This window comes from Oryctolagus cuniculus, chromosome 14, assembly GCF_051225735.1.
Source record: "Oryctolagus cuniculus isolate XC-2025 breed Fujian yellow rabbit chromosome 14, ASM5122573v1, whole genome shotgun sequence".
In the NCBI taxonomy this organism is placed as follows: domain Eukaryota; kingdom Metazoa; phylum Chordata; class Mammalia; order Lagomorpha; family Leporidae; genus Oryctolagus; species Oryctolagus cuniculus.
Genome location: NC_142880.1, coordinates 64559457 through 64585097, shown reverse-complemented (window position 1 = coordinate 64585097; position 25641 = coordinate 64559457). Strand labels below are relative to the sequence as shown.

Here is a 25641-nt window from a genome sequence, read left to right as displayed (position 1 = left end):
AAAACGATGAATAGTTGTAGAAGAGTACTAAATATACTATCTTACTATTTATTTTTATTTGTATGTCACTTGGGAAGATTTAATGTTCTTCTTCCCCCTACCCTGTAATACATTGCTATGTATTTTCATTTATACTTTACTTGAGTTATTAGCATTAATTTTTATTTCCTAAGCAAATACTGTTAGAGTAGTGGAAGAAAGTAAGTAGGTTGAAATATTTGTTAGGAAATATATAATTGAGAGTTGACTCAGTGCATTTTGGATCATCTGTTGCCTTATGTTATTTGTACATTTTTTTTAGTATGGTAAGGTTGAAGAAAAGCTGAATGGCTCCTTAAAAATTCTAGCTCCACCATGAATATTATTATAAAATTCTGAAGATGCTAAAATAAGTGGAAAATCAAAACTAGCAAAATATAACATCGATCTATCTAAAGTAGTAAGAGTTGAAAGAGAAACTAAACCTAGGTACATTCTTCTTATTCCTCTTTTTTTTTTTTTTTTTTTTTTTAAGATTTATTTTATTTCAAAGGCTCAGTGACAGCACGTGAAAGAGATCTTCCATCTACTGGCTCACTCCCCAATGGCAGCATAGGCCAGGGCTGGGCCAGGCTGAAGCCAGGAGCTTCATTGAGGTCTCCCATGTGGGCGCAGGGGCCAAAGCACTTGGACCATCATCTGCTGCTTTCCTAGGTGCACTAATGGGAATTGAACTGGTGTCCATAAGGGATGTGGGCACTGCAGGCAGCAGAATGTACCTGGTAATGATGAAATTTATGTAAAATATAGTAAAATTTAGGTTATGCTAGTGCTTGAAGTATATTCTATTTAAGGAGTCAGCTGAATTTAATGTGAAATGTAAAGCACTTTTTTTAAACCTTAATTACCAATCATTTTAAAGAATTTGCCTCCTTCATTTACTTTTCCAATTTTTAACTCCAGTATTTTGAAGAGTGTGAATTTGTGCAGTGTCAACTAGTATATTTTTTATGAGTATATTATCATGTTAGTAAGCGCTTTGTGATTGGAGAAGACATAAATCTTCCTTCAGAGAGTTCTGTTACAGTTGAAATATAACTGTATTAGTGCACATTATAAGATATTTGCCAATTATCTGTGTAAAGAAGTTTTTTTAAAAAAAGCTAGTAGAATTCAGAAAAAAAAAGATGGGAGATAGGTAAGGAGTGAGGAGTGACCTAGAAGGAATACTTAATAGAAGTGATGACAGCTGTCAAGACTTTTGCTAGTATTTCAAAGGGTAAGGAGCTCTGGACCAGAATGCTAAAAATCAAAATTTTGCAACTAACATGTTCCTGGTATATTATTTAATGTTTCAGGAAAATGTTCAGAAAAGACCGATGGGATTTTTTTTTCTTGTCTATAAATCTATTAACTATTAAAGACCAAGTATATTTCAAACTTGGATTCCTCTGACCTTTAATGCTGGATTGGATTGAGAGACTTGAGGCATATTGTGAAATAATTGTGCGCTGTGACTGTCAGTACATAAATGCCTAACATTCCAAACCTGAGGATAAATTATTATTTTCCATTGTTTTGTAGTACCTGTCTCTCCTCTTCATTGATATTGTTAGTGGAGGGTAATTTATTGAATTTATTTCTGCATGTATGCAGTCTGGAAATGGAGACTATAAATGGGATGGGTAGTGTTTTATCTTTCATTGTAAAGTGCCTATATTTTCGAATCTCAAAATTTAAGCATGTGGCATAACAATGGGATAGAATATTTGGAATGAATGTTATCCTGAAAAACACAGTGTTACATTAGTAAATCCAGATACCTTACCTAACCCTCTAATGTTTTGGGTAAGGGATAAATAGTGTTTGAGAGGAAATTATTGTAAAACAAAACTTAAATTGGCGGTTACAGGGATTTTAGTGGTCTTGTTCTGTGTCCAGTGTAACTTTGTGTTTCCTAAAATGAATAAAAAGTGAAGAGGTATGGAAACTGTAAACAAAGACAATTGCCAAGTAATTTACTTTTAGTTACTAAAAGGAACAGCTTGCCAGATGAAAGTGTAACTATTTTAGTGTGCACATACATGTTTTTTCCCAATAGTTTCATGTTGAACAATCACATTTTGTTGTTGTTGTTGTTCAAGACTCATTTATTTGAAAAGCAGAGCTACAGAGAGAAAGGGAGGGACAGAAACCTTTCATCCACTGGCTTACTCTTCAAATGGCAACAACAGCTGAGGCTGGGCCAGGTAGAAGCTAGGAGTCCAGAACTCCATCCAGGTCTCTTATGTGGATAGCAGGGACCAAGGACTTGTGCCATTTCTGCTTTCCTAGGTGCATTAGGTAGCTGGATCAAAGTGTAGCAGTCAGAACCTGAATGGGGGCTCATATGGAATACCGGCAGCCCTAGCAGAGGCTCAATCAGCTGTACCAGGATGCCAGCCCGAGAATCACATCTTAAGATAGGATTGGTAGGGCCATAATTGTGGCCTGGCAGGTCCTGTTTGGGTGCAGTTTCATGTCCCAGTTGCTCCACTTTCTATCTAGCTCTCTGATAATGGCCTGGGAAAAGCAGTGGAAGATGGCCCACCCACATGGAAGACCCAGATGAAGCGTCTGGCTCCTGGGTTTGACCTGGCCCAGCCCTGGCCATTGTGGTCAGCCAGGGAATGAACTGGCAGACAAAGGATCTCTACTTCTCTGTCTCTCCCTTCCCTCTCTCTTTGTAACTCTTGATTTTCAAATAAATAAATATTTAAAAAATAATGCTAATAATTTTCATGCTTATTGGTCTTTCCTCGTATACCAAAACTTCTTTTTTAAAAAAAATTTTTAGAAGACTTATTTGAGAAGCAGAATTACAGAGAGAGAGAGGGAGGGAAGGAAGGAGAGAGGGAGGTCCACCATCTGCTGGTTCACTCCCCAAATGGCTGCAACAGCCAGGGCTGGGCCATGCCAAAGCCAGGAGCCAGGAGCTTCATTGAGGTCTCCCATGTTGATACAGGGGCCCAAGTACTTAGGCCATCCGCCATTGCTTTCCCAGGCCATCAGCAGGGAGCTGAATGAGAAGTGGAGCAACTGGGACCTGAACCAGTGCCCACATGGGATGCTGGTGCCTTAGGCTGAGGCTTAACCTGCTGTGCTACAGTGCCAGCTTTTAATTTTTAATTGACCTGTTTTTTTCCACTCAATTCTGTAATGTACTCCCTAACATTCGCTATACTGTCATCACCACCACCACCTCCTTTGCTGAGAAAAAAAGAAAAGCTAGGAGGCTGGGAGTACATGTTGTGCAGATGAGCTGTAAACATAAAGCTGTATAGTAGGGGTATGTGTGGGGGGCGGGAGGGATGAGGGGGAGACAGACATATACACCAGGTAGCCGGTAGCATATTGTGAAAATCTTTGTTCACATGTGTTTTAGATAAGTTTTTAATCATATCTGTCCCATGTGATATTAGTATAAAATCATAATTGGGTATTTGAACTCCAATAGCTGTTTCCTATGTTGTTTATTTAGTATGACTTATGGCCTTATTATAAGTTCTAGTGTTAATTTTGAATGACAACTTGGTACAAAGCAGGTCAAGTTAATTCTTATGTCATAATAGGTTTCATATATCATTTAATTCTTATAAAAGATTTTATCCTATATTTAATTTTTAAATTAGGATAGCTTACATGTAAAGTCACCTTATGTTTTATGTTTTAATATGAGCCTTAAAAAAAACCATTATCTTTCTCTTCCCTGTGGAAGATTTTAGTGTTACATGTTGATGTTGCAACATTGTTTTGAAGACACAAATGTACATTAGTGTTTTATGTTGCCAAGATGGAAGTTATTTGAAAACTACTGGTTGCTCTTCAAAAGGAAATGAGATGATTAAGGAATTTGAATAAAGTGTGGCAGTTGTTTTTTTATTATGGAACTGTTTCTTTTCTTACTTATTTGACAGGTAGAGTTATAGATAGTGAGAGAGAGAGACAGGGAGAAAGGTCTTCCTTCCGTTGGTTCACTCCAAATGGTCACCATTGCCGGCACTGCGCCGATCCAAAGCCAGGAGCCAGGTGCCTCCTCCTGGTCTCCCATGCGGATGCAGGGACCCAAGCACTTGGGCCATCCTCCACTGCCTTCCCGGGGCACAGCAAAGAGCTGGACTGGAAGGGGAGCAATCGGGACTAGAATCTGGCACCCATACGGGATGCTGGCGATGCAGGTGGAGGATTAATCCGGTGAGCCATGGTGCCGGCCCCAGAACTATTTCTTTTAATATTTACTTTATTTAAAAAAATCAGTCTTGATGTTTGAATACTAGGAGGAAGCTTTACATACATCAGTAATTGTTTCTATATAGTAAAAGTCCCAAAGAGAATAAATGTAATTATCTTTAAAACAAATAAGTAAATTACCACTAAATGTTCACTTAGGTTACTTGAATATGCATGGATTTGGGGAATTTATGTGTATATATATAAATGTTCATTCTAAAGCATATTTGGAAGCTACTTTAGTTTTTTAAAGATTATTTATTTGAAAGGCAGAGTTACAGAGATGCAGAAGCAGAGAGAAAGAGAGGTCTTCCATCAGCTGGTTCACTCCCCAGATGGCTGCAACCGTCAGAGCTGCGCTGATCTGAAGCCAGGAGCCAGGGGTTTCTTCTGGATCTCTTGCGCAGGTGCAGGGGCCCAAAGACTTGGACTATTTTGTAATGGTTTCCCAGAGAGATGGATCGGAAGTGGAGCCACTGGGACTTGAACCAGCACCCATATGGGATGCTGGCCTGCAGGCGGTAGCTTTACTCACTGTGCCACAGTGCCAGCCTTTGGAAGCTACTTCAGAAATAATTTTATTTGTCCTCATATTCAACATAGGAATGTTCAGTATTAGCTGCCATCTGCCTTCACAAAACCTTGCACTGATGGATAGGACATTCAGAGGGGTTTGTTCCTTTGTTGAGCAGCTATGTTTCTTTATTTTTTTTATTTTTTATTTTATTTTATTTTTGACAGGCAGAGTGGACAATGAGAGAGAGACAGAAAGGTCTTCCTTTGCCTTTGGTTCACCCTCCAATGTGCGCTGCGGCCGGTGCACCGCGCTGATCCAAAGGCAGGAGCCAGGTACTTATCCTGGTCTCCCATGGGGTGCAGGGCCCAAGCACTTGGGCCATCCTCCACTGCACTCCCTGGCCACAGCAGAGAGCTGGCCTGGAAGAGGGGCACCAGGACAGAACCGGCACCCCGACCGGGACTAGAACCTGGTGTGCTGGCGCCGCAAGGTGGAGGATTAGCCTAGTGAGCCGCGGCGCCGACCTGCTATGTTTCTTAATAAAACTCAAGTTAGCAAAATATAGTAAGAATAACCTTCTTTAACTGATACTAGTTCTTTCCTATAAAATGATTCTTTAATTTGCTGTTTACAAATAAAGAATAATAAGTGTAATCATATTGGACACTGCTGTTTGCTACTAGAGATTCTTGTTCTTTACTCTTGTCACTTAGATTAGTCGCCTTCCTGTATGAGGGGCAAGAGGCGCAGGCAGGCAAAATTCCCATCTGCTGGTTCTCTTCCCAGATGCCCACAATGTCTGGGGCTGTGCCAAGAGCTGGAGCCTGGATCTGGGAACTGAATCTTCGTATCCCATGTGATTAGGAGGGACCCAACTCCTTTAACCATCATCTGTTGCCTCCTATGGTGTGCACTGGCTGGAAGCTGGACTTGGGAGCTAAAAGCCAGGAACAGAACCCAGGTATTCTTGTTTGGGTATCTTAACTGATAGACTAAATGTCTACCCCTAACCAAATATTTAATGACTTCTGGTGAGATATGCTGCATTATTGTAGTTGCTATATATTTAAGACATGGTCTTTGATTACAAGAGATAGCAACTATGATATTTTGAACTATATTACGAGGTGAGGTTCCAACCCCTCTCATAGTTTTTTTTTTTTTTTTAATTCTCAAGCCTGTGTACTTAACCTTTTGTAATTTTTCCAAAGATGTTGTCAAATAAAAATGAAAATAAATTACTACTGTGACAAATCAGTGTTCTGTATGTTGTAGAGTAACGATTTGGAGCCCTCAGTGAGCAAGTTATTAACTCAGCCCTGAAATATAATTTTTTTAAAAAAAGGCTTATTTGTTTGAAAGGCCGCAGGCTGAAGGCAGGAGCTAAGAGCTTTTTCTGAGTCTCTCATGTGGGTAGTAGTGGCTCAAGCATCTGGGCCATCTTCTGCTGTTTTTCCCAGGCCATTAGCAGAGAGCTATATGGGAAGTGGAGCAGCTGGAACACCAATTGGTACCCATATGGGATGCTGGCATTGCAGGTAGTGGCATTACCCACTGTGCCACACCACCAGCTCCCTGAAATGTACATTTAAATCTTTTTGGGTAAATTTATTTCTAGAACTATTTAAATCCTTTTTTTTTTTTTTTAAAAAAAAAGAAAGATTAATTGAAAGGCATAGTGTCAGAGTAAAGAAAAGGAGAGACAGAGGGAGAGGTCTTCCATCTGCTGGTTCATGCCCCAAATAGTTGCAGTGGCCACGACTGGTCCAGGCTGAAGCCAGGAGCGTGGAACTTCATCTGTGTCTCCCATTTGGATGGCAGGGGTTCAAGTACTTGAGCCGTCTTGCGCTGCTTTTGCAGGTACATTAGCAAGGAACTAGATCAGAAGCAGAGCAACTAGAATGGAAAACTGGTGCTCCTATGGAATGCTGGCATCACGCAAGTGGCAGCTTTACTTGCTGCACCACAAAGGCAGCCTCATATTTCCCTTTGTAAAGAAAAATATACTATTTCACTTTTTTTTTTTTTTTTTTTGACAGGCAGAGTGGACAGTGAGAGAGAGAGACAGAGAGAAAGGTCTTCCTTTGCCGTTGGTTCACCCTCCAATGGCCCCCCTCCGCCGGCGCGCTGCGGCCAGCGCACCGCGCTGATCCGATGGCAGGAGCCAGGAGCCAGGTGCTTTTCCTGGTCTCCCATGGGGTGCAGGGCCCAAGCACCTGGGCCATCCTCCACTGCACTCCCTGACCACAGCAGAGAGCTGGCCTGGAAGAGGGGCAACCGGAACAGGATCCGGCGCCCCGACCGGGACTAGAACCCGGTGTGCCGGCGCCGCTAGGCGGAGGATTAGCCTAGTGAGCCGCGGCGCCGGCCCACTATTTCACTTTTTTCTCTTTGACTAGAGCCATCTTTATGAATACTGATTATTGTCTTGGGGTAGGAGAGGACAATGTATTACTACCCTATGTAACATCCAGCTTGTCTTTTAATTCTTACATCCTGCTTAATTGCTCTCAGCTGTCAGTTTACATTGCAATTTTTTTTAAAACATTATTTTCATTTTATTTGGAAAGCAGAAAGATGGAGAGAGAGAGAGAGAGATTTTCCATCTCCTGGCTCATTTTGCAGCACACAACAGACAGAGTGGTCCAGGCCAAAGCTAGGAGCCAGGAATACAATCCAGGTTTTCCATGTGCATGGCAGGAACCTATCTAGTATTGTACACCTTGCTGCCTCCTGGGTGCACAATAGCAGGAAGCTGGAATAACAGGCAGAGCTGGGACTTGAAGTCAGGTACTTTAAGTGGGATATGGGTATGCAGGCCTCCAGATTGTGATTATTATTCCTATATTCAATAATCCTTTCTTTTACTTGCATTGTAAAATAGAAACTGAAACTGGAGTTTTGTTAATATTGTGTAAAAGAGAAATATATAAAAATTGTAAAGAGTTAAGGGATCCATCAACAACGTATATGACCTGTAGTGAGTAGTTATTGATGAAACTTTCTTTGAATTTGTAGGGACAATAGAATCTTGTCTGTCTTTGCTGGGGATTCAAGAATTGAGTCTGCTGAAAAAGACTGATAGACAGATGAACAGGAAAATGCATACAAATTTATTGCCTGAATGGAGGGCATCACAGGAGGATATCCAATAACTCAATGAGATTTAGAGATTCAAATCCCTTCATAGAAGAGAGGAAAGTGGGGGATGTAGGCAGTTCTGGAGAAAGTAAATTATTTTTATGCCTGATGAGAAGGCTCAAAGAACAAACAGTAGCCTGGGTCAGCATTTGTTGACTCTCCGTATAGTGTCACCTCTAGTCTTCTTTGCTGCAGTATACATTAATCTCCCCAGGTTGGTAAGGTATATGAAGAAAGGTTTCACAACAGTTACGTATCTGGCCTTAGGGTAGATGGGGGTTCTACAGAGAAAAATCCTTCCCTCCATTTGCTGTTCTCCAAGTGTTCTCAGCTTGAAGTGTAAAGTAGCGTATTTTAGGGTATCTTTCTTAAGCAATAATAATTTTTTTTGTCATTGTTTTTAGAGTCCTTTTTATATCTTAGTTGGTTTCTAGACAGGTAATTGCTTCATAGCTTATAGGTAGGTGAAGTATGACGACACTGGGTTTGTATATAACATGGATAGTAGAATTATATGAAAATAGATGGTAAGGTATACAATATAGCTAATGTGGACAAAATAAGATTCTAAGTACATGTTATGGAGACACTACCATTTTAGATACGAGCATGGCTTTTGAGAACTGGACTTGAATCTTGACTCTGCCTCTTAGAACTTGTGGGCAGGTTGTCTTTTCTGATCACATTTCCTCATCTCCATTGGAGATACACACTTGAGTTTTGAATGAGATGTTTGTGAAATATTTATTAGATTTTTGGCAAATAGATACAGATAGTATGGATTTTTTATTTATGGTCAGTAAAAGAAATGAGAGAAAGGATAGATCAATGTGAACTGAAAAAAATAGAAAATGGGGTTTTGTTTCAGCTTTGGATGGGAAGAATGTGTTAAATCAAGAGGAAATAGGTTGTGAATAAAGCTTGAAATATTTTACTGAGAGAAATAATAAGGGTATAGGATTTTACTATTTATATTGCATTTTTAGGAAAGGGGTAAGTTATTGAGGGCCTCAACAACCATGTGGAGAGAACAGTAAAATTTACTTAAAAAGTTTTTTTTTGTTGACAATCTAGAACCAGAAAATGTTTGTCATATATGTACAATTCTCTGAGTTTTTGAGAGATGAGTTATCAGGACCCAGATAATGACACACAATATTACAATACCCAAAAAGCTCTTATTCAGTCTCTTTTCAGCCACTACTTCCCCTGTTATCCCGACTTGAGCCAGCACCCACATGGGATGCCAGCACTGCAGGCGATTCTCTAGCTGCTATGCCACAGCACAGGCCCTGAGTCTTCTCTTAAAAGCTCGAAACTATTAGAACCATCTCGTCCTGTGTCATGTTTCACACAGGAGGAAGTCAATTTGATTGATTTTCTGAGTGCCTAGAGCTCATTGATAGCTTTAAACTATCTCTGTGTGATTGATTCTTTTATTTATTTATTTTTTTGCCTTATTTTTCTCACTTTCTCTTCTTGGTTTGGTTTCTGTTTCTCTTGTTATTTCTAATTTTTTTTTTTTGGTGATTCTTCAATAAATACAAAAGGGATGGATTACTCCCCCCCCACCCCATACTTGATAGTGTCATATTCCCTGACTTAAAATAATTTTAATTGTTAAAAAGTTTTTTCTTTAACCTCACTTCATTGACCACCCCCCCCCCCCCCCCCGAGAGTTACTAATGAAAAAGATTCCACTACTCATTTCTTGGTGCTTGTCCTCAAGAAATTAGAACCAAATATATCATAGGAAATTGATTAATTTGATGGTTAATTTGACAGCAATTTGGTGAACATGTTGCATAGACTTACTAAATAAGCTTTTACTTCTTTCAGTAAGCAAAAGAAATAGAGTAAATGTGAAAGTGAAACAAATATTAAAGATGATGAAGTTTCTGATGAAGTACATTTCCTGAATGCTGATAAATACTATTTTAAATATTTTTTTATTTTGTTTTTTAAAAAGATTTATTTATTTGAAAGGCAGAGTTACACACACACAGGGAGAGAGAGAAAGAGAGAGAGAGATCTTCCATCTGCTGGTTCACTCCTCATATGGCTGCACCAGCTGGGGCTGGCCCAGATGGAAGCCGGGAGTCAGGAGCTTCTTCCCTGTCTCCCACATGGATTCAAGGGCCCAAGCACTGAGACCGTCCTCTGCTGCTTTCCCAGGTACATCAGCAGGGGGCTGGATTAGAAGTGGAGCAGCTGAGAATTGAACCCTTGCCTATATGGAATGCCAGCATTGCAGGAGACTTTACCCATCACACAGGCCCCTATTTTATATATGCAAAAGCTTTATGTATATACTCTCTAGAAGTAAAGAGAAAAATGAATTTGGAGTTCCCTGAAGGTGAGAACATTTAAGTTACTATTTTTATTGTATTTGAGAGGTACACAGAAAGAAACATTTAATAACCTCGAAAAATCCTTGCTGACTTTGAGTCTAGGTGATTTAGTTCACTGAGCAGATTTAAACTAAATATGGATTATTAGCTACCAAATGAATGCTTTTTAGAGGAGAATTTTAAGTGACTATTTGTTTGATTCTGTGAAATTACAATGTAGTAAATTGTATTTTCATGCTAGCATATTTTACTTATTGCTGTTACATATACTGTCACATTTTTTTTTCTCAGTTGTTTTAAATAATTTTCCTAGAATCAAGCTAACGTGGTATGGTAATCTCTTGACTGTCCAGCATGATCAGAACTTGGTCTAAAAGAATATTTTGATGTGAAAGTATTGCCAAATGTGAAGGTTTTATCACATGATGTATTGTTTCAGCAGACATTCCAGAAATTATATTCTTCTAAGTAGATGTTTCTTTCTGAGCATTTGCCTTGAAAGGGCATGCACTTGTTCCAGTGATGTTGCTATTGTTCAAAACATTTTAAAATTCTACTTCTGGGAGCAGGCATTTGCTGTAGTGGTTAAGACTCCCACATCCATTTTGGAGTGCCTGACTTGGAATACTGGCTTTGCTTCTGCTTCCTGCTTACTGTGACACTCTGAAAGACTAAGTGGTGGCTCAAATATTTGAATCCTTGCTGCCCATGTGGGAGACTGGGATTAAATTCCTGGTTCCTGGTTTGGGCCTGGCGCAGCCCTGGCTGTTGCAGACATTAGAGGAGTGAACCAGAGGATGGACAGTCTCTGTATTTGTCTCTTTGCCTTACATATAAAAAAAGAATGAAAATAAATGAATAAAAATTCTTAAAGATTGTGCTTCTGAAGGGTACTATTATAATATAGTCCTTTAAATCGCTTTGACCTGTCTTTTGAAGGTGAATTGGAGTTTGGGAAATGGTCAACTCTAAATTGGAGTCAAATTTGGGAAATCTCGGGGTGGGCATTTGGCACAGCTGTTAAAACACTACTTGAGACATTGGCATCCCTTACTGGAGTGCCTATATTTGAGTCCTGGCTCCATTTTGGATTCCAGCTTCATGCTAGTACACAGGGAAACATCAGGTGATGGGCCAAGGTACTTGGATCCCTGCTACCCATGTGGCTGAACTGAATTGAGCTCCTAGGTTTGACCTGCCCCAGATCCTGAGTATTGTGGGCATTTGGGGAGTGAACAACAGATGTAAAATCTACCCATCTGTTTCAAATTTTATAAAAACTTTTAAATTAGGGAAATAATTTAGTCATTAAATTATTGAGTCATTCATTTGAAAAGAATACATGAATAAAATAGTAAGCTGATCCTCGACAGTCCAGGACAGTCTGTCGAGGAACAGCTTACTATTTTATTCTTCTTAGTATTTCCTTTTTCTACTTAATACCATTGGTTGAACTCTTTAATTTACATACAATTATTCTTAGGAGTTTAAATCCAAGTGAAAATTTATCCCTGTTAAAAATAAGAGTGGGAATAAGAGAGGGAGGAGATGTATAGTTTGGCACACGCTTACTCAGACTTACCCTTAAGGGTAAAGCTAGAAACGTGCCATGGGACTCCAAACCCCATTAAGTTGGCATGTACCAATGCCATCTTACTAGTTAAAGTGATCAGTTTAAGCTCATAGTTGAATCATAAAGATAGGATTAAGTACCAAAGGATCACATAAATAAGACTGGTGTCTACTAATAATAATTGATAGAATTATAAAGGAGAGAATGATCCAACATGGGAAGTGGGATACACAGCAGACTTATAGAATGGCAAATGCCCTAAACAGCACTCTGGCCTCAGGATCAGCCCTTAAGGCATTCAGATCTGGCTAAAAAGCCCATGAGAGTTTCTCAGGCATGGAAAGCAAAGACACTGTGGCAAAAAATGACCTAAATGAAAGATTTCTGTGAGATGTCAGTGGAAAGAACGGGCCATCAAGGAAGGAGGTACCTTTCTCTGAAGGGAGGAGAGAACTTCCATTTTTATTATGGCCTTGTCTAAATAAGGTTGGAGTTTTTGAACTCAAGAGGCTTCCATAGCCTTGGCAGCGCATGACAAGAGCCTCAGGTGATTACTGATGTCATAAATAAGAGTGTCAGTTGTTAAATCAACAACAGGAGTCACTGTGCACTTACTCCCCATGTAGGATCTCTGTCCTTAATGTGTTGTACTATGTGAATTAACGGTAAAACTAGTCTTCAGACAGTACTTTATACTTTGTGTGTCTGTGTGGGTCCAAACTGTTGAAATCTATACTTAGTATATACTAGTTGATCTTCTGTATATAAAGATAATTAAAAATGAATCTTAACAAAGATTGGGATGGGAGAGGGAGTAGGAGATGGGATGGTTTGCGGGTGAGAAGGTGGTTATGGGGGGAAGAACCACTATAATACAAAAGCTGTACTTTTGAAATTTATTTTTGAATAAAAGTTTTCTTAAAAAATTAAAAGAATACATGAGCACCTGCTTTATTTTTAGTACTATATTAAATACTAAACGTGTATGCAAGACAGAATATGTTTCCAACAGAGTACTCCTGTGTGCCATGGCTGCCTGTATAATCTAGTTTCTGGCTACCTCTACACTAATTTTCATTTCCTAAGTGTTTCACCCTTACTATATTTGGTGAAATGACTTATTAGTCATTTTGTAATCTTGTTTTCTTTGCAGGGCCTCTATTCTGTCTAGATTATTCCTCCAATGTTTGTATGACTTAATCCCTCAACTTAGTTAACTCTGTTCAGATGCCTCTTCAGTGAGGCCATTTCTGTTCACGCAGTCATAATCCCCATCTCTGTCATTTTCCATTCTTTTATATTTTCCTTTCATAGCCCCATCATTGCTGAGACTATAGGGTGTATTTATTATTTGACTTCCTAAAGTGTAAGTGTTGTGAAGACAAGTGTTTATTTGTGCTCATGATTCCTTTCTTGGTGGCTAGAACCGCCAACACATCATGTGTGCCGGATAAATGTTTGACTGAAAAAACGAGTCTGAAATTTGTGTTTTAGGTTAAGAGCGCCAGACTAGTTTTCCAGTGTTTGATATTCAGTATCTTAACCATGTAGTCAAGTACATAAAAATTAATTAAACTTATTAACCTAATCTAAAAAGCTTTATTTATTCCCCCTCTGGGTTAAGAGCACTAATTGGGCCACGTTGGACACCCAGGACACATCATAACCTATTTCCTTGTCCTTAGTCCACACATCCAGTCTGCAACCAGATGGTAATGATTTTATCTCTGAAATACTTATAAAAATGCATTTACTCTGCTTCTGTTGCCATGCCTTTATTCAGGCCTTCATTTTCTTTCCTAGTTGATTGCATGGATTTCATAACCCCTTCCCGATTGTAGTTTTATCCCTTCTCAATCTACTCTATTCACTGTAACTGACAGTAAGTTTTCCAAAACGTCAATCTCAGTTTTCCAGAAGAGTTTAGTATCCTTCCTTTGTACTTCCACAGTATATTAAGTGTTACCTTTATTATAACATTTTTGTGATTTTGTTTACATATCTATCAATTACAATTAACAAATATTTATTCACTTTTAAATCTTATAGGTGAAAAAGATTTGAGTCACTGCCCTTGAGGAGCTTATGTTCTAGCAGGGAGAAGATTGTAAACATATAAACACAGAATTTTAGGTAGTGCTAAATGCTTATAGAAACAAAAATTGGATACATGAAAGAGGGTTGACTGGTGGTGGGGGATTGTTAAAGCTGCTTTGAGGTGGCAGTGTGTAGTTGATACGGGGCTGATGAGAAGGAAGTTCCATGTGAAGATACTAGGGGTGAGTCTTCTAGGTACAAGGAACATTAGTGTAGAGGCCTAAAGATAGGAAAAAAGCCAGTGTAGCTGGAGCTTGTTGAATGAGAGGACAAGTGAAGAATATGAGATTAGAGGAGAGAGGTGCATAAATGATAACTGGGAAAGTATGGTACAGTTCCAAAGAGAAATCATGTGATCTGATTTAGGGTTGGTGTTTGGTCTAATGGTTAAGACACAACTTGGATCACTAGCTTCCCATTCCAAAGTACCAGTGTTTGGGTCCCAGCTCCACTTTCAGTTCCAGCTTCCTGCTAAAGTGCATCCTGAGAGGCAGCAGGTGATGATGGCTAAAGTACTGGAGACCCTGTTACCCACATGGAGATCTGAATTGAGTCCTGGGCTCCTGACTTCAGCTTGGCCCAGCGCTGGCCGATGTGAGCATTTGGGGAATGAACCAGGGGATCAGAGATATCTGTTTCCCTCTCTCTGCCTTTCAAGTGAAATACAGCAAAAAGAACAATAAAGATCACTTAGTTCTTTGGGGAGTAGACTGAAGTCCGTGAAGCAGACTCTGTGGCACATGTCACTAAATCTGTTGAGTGAATGAATGATGACTTAGGTTAGTCATAAGATATGCCAGATTACCCAGTTTGAATCTTTTGAGACTTCAGTCTTTCAAGGGATGAAAGAAACAAGACCAATCTTGTAGCACTGGTGGTTATAGAAGGCTGCTTCAAAAAGTTCACGGAAGACTGGAATTAAAAGATAATTTGTTTTGGTACAAAAACAGTTTGAAATCCATGCATCATTTTTTTGTAACAAACATTTCTCATGAACTTTTTGAAGACCCCTAATATTGGTATAAATCACCTTTTTGTAAGCCGTGTATGTATAGCTTGTTACTTTAATATTTTTGAGTTATCAAGTAATACCCAAACTGCCATTAATTTTAATTAAAATCCTTTTTTACTGTGGGTGGAAATGCTGTAATCAGTCGTTCATTAGTTCATTTACTTATTTCGTAAATATAGGCTGACTATTCTGACAGGTGCTTTGAAGTTTCATGGTTAAAGTTGTGATACAAATTGGACCTTGTTCTTAACCTGCATTTAGTTATATTAAGGCATTCAAAAAATGTATTCTGAATGGATTATTAAGTTACCCTGACAAATCAAGAGGTCCAAAAGGGCATTATTATCCTTAAACAAGCTTTTAGAAACATAATTCTGTTAATTTGATCCACTTTGCTGCTGGATGCCTCCATTTAATATTTTATTTGTATTATTGAAAGGGATTTTCCATCTGCTTGTTCACTGTCCAAATACCTGCAAAAGTTAGGAGCTGGGTCAGGCTGAAGCTAGGAGCTAGGAAGTAGATCCAGTTCTCACACATGTAGGGCAAGTACTCAAACATCTGACCCATTATCTGTTGCCTGCAGAGTGTGTTGCCAGGAATATGGATGGGAAGCAGAACTGGTGCTTGATCTAAGCACTTCTGTATGGATAGTGTCTTATGTGGAGCCCCCCCCCCCCTTTTTAATACTAATTATTTCTTTTAAATGAAAAGTCACAGAGAGGGGGAGACAGGCACATTAGCAGGGAGCTGGATCCAAAATGGAGTAGCTGGAACGGCAGCTAGTGCACATTGGAATGCCAGTGGCTTGTAGGTGACAGCTTGACATAGTGCAGCCCCTGAAGTGGAATCTTGATTGCTGCTCCATATGCCTGTCCTGATGTTCCCATTTAGATGTTGAATATATCATTGGAGCACAGTGCAATGTAGAAAATAGAAGAATTGGTCAAATTAGTGATATCTTTATTCTTTGTAATGGTTTCTAAAATTTTTATTCTGAATAAAAGTTCTTGACAAAGTTTTCCCGTTCTCTCCTGTAAATCTTTGCATCATACCTCTGTCATCCTACCTATCCATCACCAAGATACATGGGCTGAGAGTGTGTTAGAAATGATTTTTGGGGCCAGTGCTGTGGGACAGCAGGTTAATGCCCTGGCCTGAAGCGCTGGCATCCCATAGGAGCACCGGTTTGAGACCCAGCTGCTCCACTTCCGATCCAGCTCTCTGCTATGGTCTGGGAGGCAGTGGAAGATGGCCCAGGTCCTTGGGCCCCTGCACCCACGTGGGAGACCTGGTTCCTGGCTCCTAGCTTCAGATCTTCTCAGCTCCGGCTATTGAGGCCAATTGGGGAGTGAACCATCAGATGGAAGATCTCTCTCTCTCTCTGTAACTCTTTCAAAGAAATAAATAAATCTTTAAAAAATTATCTTTTTTCTTGGAACTTAAGCACAATGGCTTATAGGCATATTTTGAGGACATTCTTTCATTTCTCAATTTTTATTTACATACCTTTTGTATTTCTCCATTAAAAAATGGGGGCCTGTACTGTGTTGAAGTGGGTTAAACCACTGTCTGTGACATGGCCAGCATCCCATATGGGTGCAGGTTTCAATCTCACCTGCTCCACTTCCAATCCAGCTTCCTGCTGATGAGCCTAAGAAAGCAGAAGATGGCTCAAGTCTCCCAGGTGCTTTCACTTGGGAGACCTGGAAGAAGCTTCTGGCTCCTAGCTCTGGATTGGCCAAGCTCTGGCTATTTTAGCCATTTGGAAGAGTGAGCAAGGGCATGGAAGAACTCTCTCTCTCTCTCTCTCTCTCTCTCTCTCTTTTTCTCTCTTTCTCTCTCTGTAACTCTGCCTTTCAAATAAATAAATCTTTAAAAAAAAAAAAGCTGTGGATATTATGTTAAAAAAAATAAAAGAATGTGATCCCTGCATTCTGTTCTCCTTTGGCATCTTGAATTTCAGCCAGTTGTTATGGCTAAAAAATTATTATTTATTATTAATCTGTGGATAAACATTCATTTCATAAATATTATTTATTTTTATGTGCCAGGCAATGTCCTGGATCTTAAGTGTTTTTGAAAGAGATTATAGCATAAGTACATTTGTGCCTTTGAGAAAAATAAAATCAAAGTTCAGGATGGGCAGTACCTGATTGCTGCTGTGGCAGAGGTACCTCTGTGGTCTCCCCATTTGGTATAGCATTCCCTGAAGCACTAGGGCTCACACTAGAGTTTAAACTTGTTGTCATGATTGAATATATTATATAAAATGTAAATTATATGAAGTATAATTGAATAATGGCTGCATGTTGGTTTCTTGATTTAGGGAAATTTCGCACTTTTAGCAAATGGAGAAGATTAAACTAATTTTGTTGTTGTTAGCATTTCTCAGAGCATCAAGTCATCAGGGCCATTGAAATAGCCTAAAATAAATTTGAGGAAAACTAGGAAAAAACTTGATTAATGACTTGTCTTTAAAAGAATATTTGGTAGATGAAAGTGTTTGGGTGTGATCTAAGCAACTGAGCACTCAGCTTTTATTAAGTTTTAATGACTAGAAGTAACATGGATACATTTAACTGATACTGTTATTTAATGTTTACTCCTTGATCTGACTTGTGCATTCTTATTAAGCTTTTCACTAAAGAAGGGCTTTATGGGTTGTAAACTACTGTGGTTGAAGATTAACAGTGTGGAGCCTTAAAGCTGAAGCTACGTTCAGAATTGGCAGAAAGTTTAGAGATCACTTAATGTAATGAGACTTTTCACAGAAGAGGGCCCTCTGTGTATTAAAGTTAGATCAACTATCAGTGTACTTTGAGGAGACTTGATGATATTAAGAGGACCACTTGAGATAAACTAGTCATTTCCCTCATCACCTGCCCCACCGCCCTCGTTGATTTTATTTGCACACATAAATTACTAACAGCAAATTATGAAAAATCTTGTTAGTTCACACCATAAACTTTGTTGGTAATTTGTACAGATCTGGATTAACTACAGTTTACATACTGATAAAATTTGTTCTTTATATTATAAATCAATTTTAAGCTTTTTTGCTTGAGAAAATTAGCATTTATTCCTTTTCTTGGAAAAAGACACATTCCTGTTGAAAACAGACATTGTAGTACAGTATATCTAGATTCAAATTCTTATTCCATAATTTGAAGGAAATATCAGACATGCTGCTTAACTTAATGAGCCTAAGTTTTGTTTGTGGGAAGGGCTAAAATATTGCATATCTTAAATAGTGTATATTTCATTATAAATGTTAAATGAGAAGATTTGTTCAAAGACCCCAGCATACCGACCTTATGGTGTAGTGGGTAAAGCTGCTGCCTGTGATGCTGGCATCCCATTGGATGCTGGTTCCAGACCTGGTTGCTGTACTTCTGATCCAGCTCTCTAATGTGCCAGTGGGAGCAGCAGAGGGTTGCCCAAGTTCTTGGACTCTGCACCCATGTGGAAGACCCAGATGAAGCTCCCAGCTTTGTCCTCGCTGAGCCCCTGCCAATTGCAGCCCTGTGGGGGAGAGTCAACCAGCAGATGGAAGGTTCTCTCTCTCTCTCTGTGTGTGTGTGTGTGTGTGTGTGTGTGTGTGTGTGTGTGTGAGAGAGAGAGAGAGAGAGAGAGAGAGAGAGAGAGAGATCTTCCTCTCTGTGTGTAATTCTGGCTTTCAAGTAAGTAATTTTCTTTTTAAAAGACCCCAACATAATGGCTGGCGAATGCTTAGATAAACACTCAGAGGGGGAAGTGTGAATAAATAAATGATAGTTACTTATCTGTTGTTTTGATCATGGACATTTGAGTTACTTGTGGTTGCTTGCCACTATAAACAGTGGTTTTATGTACATGAATCCTGCTACTCATGTGTAAGTTTCTCTGCATTATGTAACTTGGTATATAGCCTGGAGAGAGAGGGAGAGGATCTACCTATTTGTATATTTTTATCCTCATTATACTAATGTCTAAGGATTATGGTTAGTCTGCGCTCCTCAACACTTGAAATTATCAGATTTTTATTAAAAATATTTTATTATGAAAATGTTCAAATATACCAAATTGGAGAAAAAAGTATAATTAAGTGTAGTGTACTTCAATCATTATAAACATATGGGGCAATCTTATTTCATCTGTCTGACTTTCCCCTCTCTTCAGGGGAGAGTTCAAGGCAGGTCCCAGGTTATATTTTCATTTGCAAATACATTAGTATGTATTTCTAAAGGAAAAGATTTTTAAAGTATGTAACCACAGGCCGTTAATATAACTAAGTAAACAAACAGTAAATTCTTCCTGTCAGCTAATACTTAAATATTCAGATTTTCCTGATTTAACAACAGGAGTCACGGTGCACTAACTCCCCATGCAGGACCTCTGTCCTCAATGAGTTGTATTGAGAGTTAACTGTAAAAGCAGTTTTCAAAAACAGGTGTGTGTGTGTGTGTGTGTGTGTGTGAGAGAGAGAGAGAGAGAGAGAGAGAGAAAGAGAGAGAGAGAGAGAGAGAAAATTATTGAAATCCTTACTTAGGGGCTGGCGACAGTGCCAGCATCCCATATGGGCACCAGTTCGAGACTCGGATTCTCCACTTTTGATCCAGCTCTCTACTATGGTCTGGGATAGCAGTAGAGGATGGCCCAAGTCTTTGGGCCCCTGCACCCACGTGGGAGGCTGGAAGAAGCTCCTGGCTTTGGATTGGCTCAGCTTCAGTCGTTGTGGTCAATATGGGAGTGAACCATTGGGTGGAAGACCTCTATTTCTCTGCCTCTCCTCTCTCTGTAAATCTGACTTTCAAATAAATAAATAAATCTTTTTTAAAAAAAGTGAAGGAAATGCTTATCTTAAAAAAAAGAAATCCTTATTTAGTATAGAGTTGGTCTTCTGTGTACAAAGTTAATTGAAAATGAATCTTAATGGAGAAGAGGACTGGCAAGGGGAGAGAGAGGAGGAGGAGGGGTGGGAAGAATAACTATATTCCTAAAATTGTACTTAGGAAATGTGTATTCCTTAAAAAAAAAAAAAAAGATTCTCCTGAGTGTCTTGCAGATATTTTGAGTCAAACAGAGCATAATTTTTTTAAAAAATATGGGGTAGTAATCTGTTCATTAAATTGCTTTTGTTTCTCGTAATCTCTGTTTTCTGTCTATAGTAACAAATTCAGATTTGCTTTCATCTTAAATGGTTTATATAAAGTTTGTTTAGATTATTTTTCCTGCTTTGGGATTGTTTGAACATTCTGGTTTTAAGTATTTGGAGTCTGAATAATTCCAAAAAATCTTTTATTCTTATATTTTTGAGTATTACATCTCCTCCATTTTCTCTTTTATCTCCTTTAGAAACTCATTAAATGTATGATAGGCAATTTCATTATCTTTTTTTTTTTTTAAAGACTCCGTGTATTTGATCATCTTTTTTTTCTTGGAGGACTAAGTTCTGTGTACGTTCAGATGTGTCATTGAACAAATTAATTCTTCCTCTGTATTTAGTCTGCTATCCCTCTTACTGAGCTATTTCAGTTATGGTATTTTTTTTCAAAAGTTCTCTTTGGATGTTAAAAATTTTTTTTTATGCCTTCTTGATTCTTACCTTTTCAGTTCTCTTTCCTTTGAACCATGGGTTTACAAGTTATGCCTTCTAAATCTGACTTGCTGTTGCATTTGTAAATAAAATTTTATTGGTAAAACCGGAAGTTTGTCTATGGCAGCTTTAGTGCTGTGTGGAGTTAAGTAATTGAAACAGACTGTATGGTTTTCAGAGTCTAAAATGTCAATTTATTGCCCTTTTTTCAACAAGTTTGCCATGTTCCTTGCTTTGGATATATAAAACATAATTACAATTGTTTGTGTAATTATAATTTCATTGTTGGATAATTCTGATATTTAAAGTCTTTTTAGAACTTTATTATTTCTGTTTGTAATGGCTTATTTTGCTGTTTTCTTGTGAGTTTGTGGGTTTTGGATGTACACTTGTGCTTGCTAGGTTACTTAAGCTAAGGGTGGTTACTGAGTTGGGTATGTGGATAGGTGGGTTGTTGTAGGGTGAGGTGGGAGACATCGATGGTTGAATTTGCTTCTTTTTGCTGCCTGGGAACAGTGTAGACCAGAGACTCCTTTAAAATTCTCATGTTGGTGTTTATTTGGGCCATGCAAAAGAGTACGTCTGTGTTCCAAAGCCACATGTTTTGACTTCAGAGTCCCAAGGAAAACTCTGTTTTAATTTGTTTACAACTTTACCCACAACTGCTTTTCCTTGTTGTCTACCTCTGTTGGATGATTCATCCTTTTTCTTACGATGTCGTCTTTTACGCATAATGATTTCCTTTTCTGGCACTGGCTCATGTTAGACCAAACTCCTCATGTAATGCTCCTAAGCTTTGATAATAGGATTTCTATTTGGGCTTTCTAAGCAGAGCTTCTGAAACTTTAATGTTACATTCGAGGTCCTCAAGACCATCCCAGTTACCCTGATTCCTCAGTTACCGTGATTGCTTATGGCAAACTACAAAGCAAAATCAGCTCAGGGAAAAGACTCATGTTAAATGAAATCTGGAGGAAACCAAGTGCAGAATTCTAGAGTCTTCTCTCAGTGGAGTATACAGGACATGGTTAATTCCCTTGAGCAACGAATTGTGACAGCATGTGAAATAATGTCTACCAGGGAATCTGGTTAGAGAATAAGCACCTAGGGTTTTTAGTGAGGATTTGCCAAGTAGGTGTCTCTGCCTGGCAGATAACAAAATTATAAATCCACAGAAGAAAAGCAAGGGTTCAGCTAAAGCATATTTGTATAAACAGCTTAGACCCATATGACCACTGCCATAAGTTGGGAAAATTTCCCAAAAGTTAAGTTCCCAGTGCCATCCAAGGTTATGTTTGCACACAGACCTTTTTAAGGGTAAGTAATTAGGTCTGCTTGATTAAGTTTTCTTTCTGCCTAAGTTTATAAATGAACCACATTTTTTATATATAAATGAACCATAGAGAGAGATCTTCTGTTCCCTGGTTCCCTCCTCATATGACTGAAGCCAGGAGTCAGGAGCTTCTTACTGATATCCCACGTGGGTGAAGGAGCCCAAGCATTTGGGGTATTTTCCACAACTTTCCCAGGCACATTAGCAGGAAGCTGCATTGAAAGTGGAACAGCTGGGTCTGGAATCTGTGCCCATTTGGGATGCTGGCATTGCAGGCGGTGACTTTACCCACTAAACTGCAATGCTGTCCCTAATTCAGAGCTTTTAAAGGTTAAATTCAAAGAGCATTTGTAAATTCTTGGATTTTGATTATTAGTGTCATTCAATTATTTATATATATGTGAGTGAAATGTGAGGAGGATTAACAAGTAGTAAATTTGGAATTAGGGGACTCATCCTACATAAATTAATTCTGCATTAGAATATTTTTGCCTGATTAAGATAATCATTAACCAATGTGTGTTTTCTTTTATGCGTAGGAGCTCAGATCTACCAGTATGTTTTTGTTCTGATAATTTTAGGTGAGCTCTGTCTTCTTTGATTTATATAAGTTGTTATACTTAATCGTGAAAATGTGAACAGGGATACTGACTATGATAATCTGTACAAAGCACTCATTCATAACCTAATAGTATATAAAATAAGGCAGTATTATACAGTCAATTTAAGAGATGATTACAATGCATATACTAAGATAATTTAGTGATATTTGGTGAATACCTGTAGATAAGAGATTCCATGGAATCCCAAAATTTCCAGTAGTAGTAATACTGTGGAGAGGGACATTTTAGAAATTTTTTTGGGGGGTTGGGCAATGAATGAATTTTATTATAGGATGTGTTAAAATTGAGTTAAGCAACACAAAACAGACTGAGATGTGTCACTTTAATTTAATTGAAGAAAGCTTTGAATTGAAGTTTTGAAGCATTGTTCACTTAAAGCTGAATTTTTTATAACTGATGGATAGGGACAAATAGAAACCTGAGGGCCAAGGAATGTTAAAGGATAATGGAATACAATGTGAAAGAATGCAAAACCTTTGGGAGACTGGAGGAACCGTAGGAAATAGGGTAGGAAAAAATCCGAGGCGATGTAGTTGCAGAAACGAGAGAGGTGGATTTGGTTAGCATTACCAATACAGTGATGGAAAAGTCAGAGTTTGGAAAGCTGGAGGGGGGGGGAACCTTTGAATTGGACAAGTGGCAAAGTTGAGGACAGCTTTAGTTGAATGATGGCTTAGATACCAGGTTGATAGAGTTAAGGTGATGAGCTGCGAATAAATTAGCTTGAATCGGCTGGTGTTGTGGCCCATTGTGTAAAGCCACTGCCCACGGTGTACCAGCATCCCATATGGGCACTTGTTTGAGTCCCAGTTGCTCCCCTTCTCATCCTGTTCCCTGCTAATGGCCTAGGAAAAGCTGTGATGGCCTGAGGATGTGGGCCCCTGCCACCCATTTGGAAAACCCTGCCACCCACATGGGAGACGTGGCTGATACTCCTGGCTTCGTTGTGGCCACTTGAGGGTGAGTCAGTGGATATAATACTTCTTTCTGTGTCTCTCCCTCCCTGTATCTCTTTCAAATAAATATCTTTAAAAAAAAAAAAATTCAGTGTATCTCAGACGTTGGGTGAAGGACAGGTAGTAATGTTTCAAAATGAGAAGTACTGGACAGGAGCATTATTTTAAGACAGAAAAGAGAGAGGTAGTGAAAGAGACTGAAGATTCATGAGAAATAGTGAATAATTAATGATAGAAGTATTAAAATTAGATAAGATGTGGCATCAAGAATGAAAAGAAGGGCAGAGTTACAGAGGGAGAGACAGATCTTCCCTCTGCTGATTCATTTTCCAAATAGCATCAGTAACCAAGGCTGGGCCAGACTGAGAAGCCAAGAGCCTGGAACTTCTTCCAGGTCTCTTACATGAGTACTGGGGGAACCCAAGCACTTGGGCCATCTTCATTGCTTTCGCAGACACATTATCAGGGAGCTGGATCAGAAGTGGAGTGGCTGTGACTTGAACTGGTGCCCACATTGGATTCTGGCATCACAGGCAGTAGCTTTACCCGCTGTACCACAACGCAGGCCTGGATGCCCTGATACATAGTTTTTAGCTCCTGTCCTGGAAAAAGAAGCATGGTGTGATAGTAGCTTTGGGGAGAGGGGAGTGTGGATCACTGTGGCTGCTCCCATGCTTCAGTTCTTCAGTCCCATTGACCCATCCCAAATGGTAAAACTCTGCAAAATTTGGGGATCAGGTGCTTTGAATGTTCCTTGTGCTGCACACTGCATCATCATGAACAATCTCCCACTGGAGCATAGCAGCCAGACAGGGGGCTCTCAGCCTCCAACTTTTGCAGGCTTTGTGCCTGGTGCTCCATCTGGGCTAATACTGCAAGTTCATTGTAATCTTTAAATAATGATTGCTTTCAGTTGCTTTTACTGTGTTAGGAAATGTTCTAGTCTCAGACTGCATTTTTCATATTATTTTCTCCAGAAAAATAACATTGAAATATATGACATTTCTTTAAAAGACAGTCATTTCTGCAGCTAAGTGAATGGCCTTTGTGAATTCTGTATATACTTTTGCATGCTTTTTTATATAAATTCTATACTTGTGTTTACTTTGTTAATTTTTTTAACTTTAGAAAGTGAGATTCCTTTTTCAAAGCAACAGAAAGACATTTGGTTAGGTAGGTTTTTACATATTTCATCTTTTTTTGGTCCTCATCATTTTAGCATTTAACATTGGAAGGTTTTGATGCACATGCTTGCTACTAATGGTAGAAAATTTCCCCTGAGTCTATATGTGTTTGCTCTGTGATTCTCAGCCAATAAATAGCAGTACTCAACAGTGTACCCAATCCACAAATCTGCAGTTAATCTTTGATTCCTCCCTCAAACTTTCCTCCCATCTCTAACCCATTGTTGATGAATATTTTTACTTAGGTTTTTGTAGCCTGTATTTAAATTTGTCTTTCTCTTCCCCTATAATCCGTTCTCCAAAACTGTGTTTCTAAAGCAGAACTGATCATGCCATTCACCTTAATATTTTCCTTAATAATAAGATATCTAAGTTTCATAGCATTTCTCAGGCCATAGAATCCAGCTCAATTTTTTTTACTCTCAGTAATTTGTTTTCTGAGCATATAGAATTTCTTGCTGTTCCCTGTGTTCACTGAGAAAAATACAGTGGTTCTCCATGTTCACGTGCATATGCTTTTCACATTTTATATGCCTAGAAGCATATAAATACCTTTGTTAAATATCTCCAAATCACATTTGCCTTACTCAGTGTCTTGCTTAGTCTTTCAAACAATTTATTGAGAACTCATCATGTACTTGGCTTGGTGCCAGAGGCTAGGGATGCATCTGTGGACAGACAGGTTTCCGGTTCACCTTTTTATTCTACTCCAGGCAATTCTTTCCCAAGCATCCTATTTATTTTGTTTCATCGTGTTTACTAACAACCCTTCTATATGTTTTTATGTCCTTCCTTTTTCCCATTTAGTATTGAGCTTCTGGGTGAAGACTACATCCTGTATTTATTAATATTTTGCTTAGCAATTGGCACAATGTATGTTGCATGATGGGTACTGAAGTGTGTGACTGAATAAAACTTAGAAATTAAAGTATCCATGTAGCTACACAAGATATTCCCAGGATAGACCAAAATTGTCTTTTGTAGAATATACTTTTTATAAACCTATTTAAGTAACACAGGTGGTGCAG

General features: G+C 38.8%; 1 protein-coding gene across 10 annotated transcripts in view; it reads left to right on the top strand.

Annotated features, from left to right (window-relative positions):
- RICTOR (RPTOR independent companion of MTOR complex 2) overlaps positions 1-25641 on the top strand; it is a 159658-nt gene that overhangs the window by 8049 nt on the left and 125968 nt on the right. For 2 of the 10 annotated variants that reach the window (XM_089313140.1, XM_089313139.1), the window contains exon 3: positions 23323-23433. The exons of 7 other annotated variants lie outside the window; for them this stretch is intronic. The gene's annotated coding sequence lies outside the window, so the exon portion shown is untranslated. Of the gene's footprint in view, positions 1-22389; positions 22432-23322; positions 23434-25641 lie in introns of all 10 variants that reach the window. One more of the 10 variants, XM_089313138.1, reaches the window with a different exon arrangement.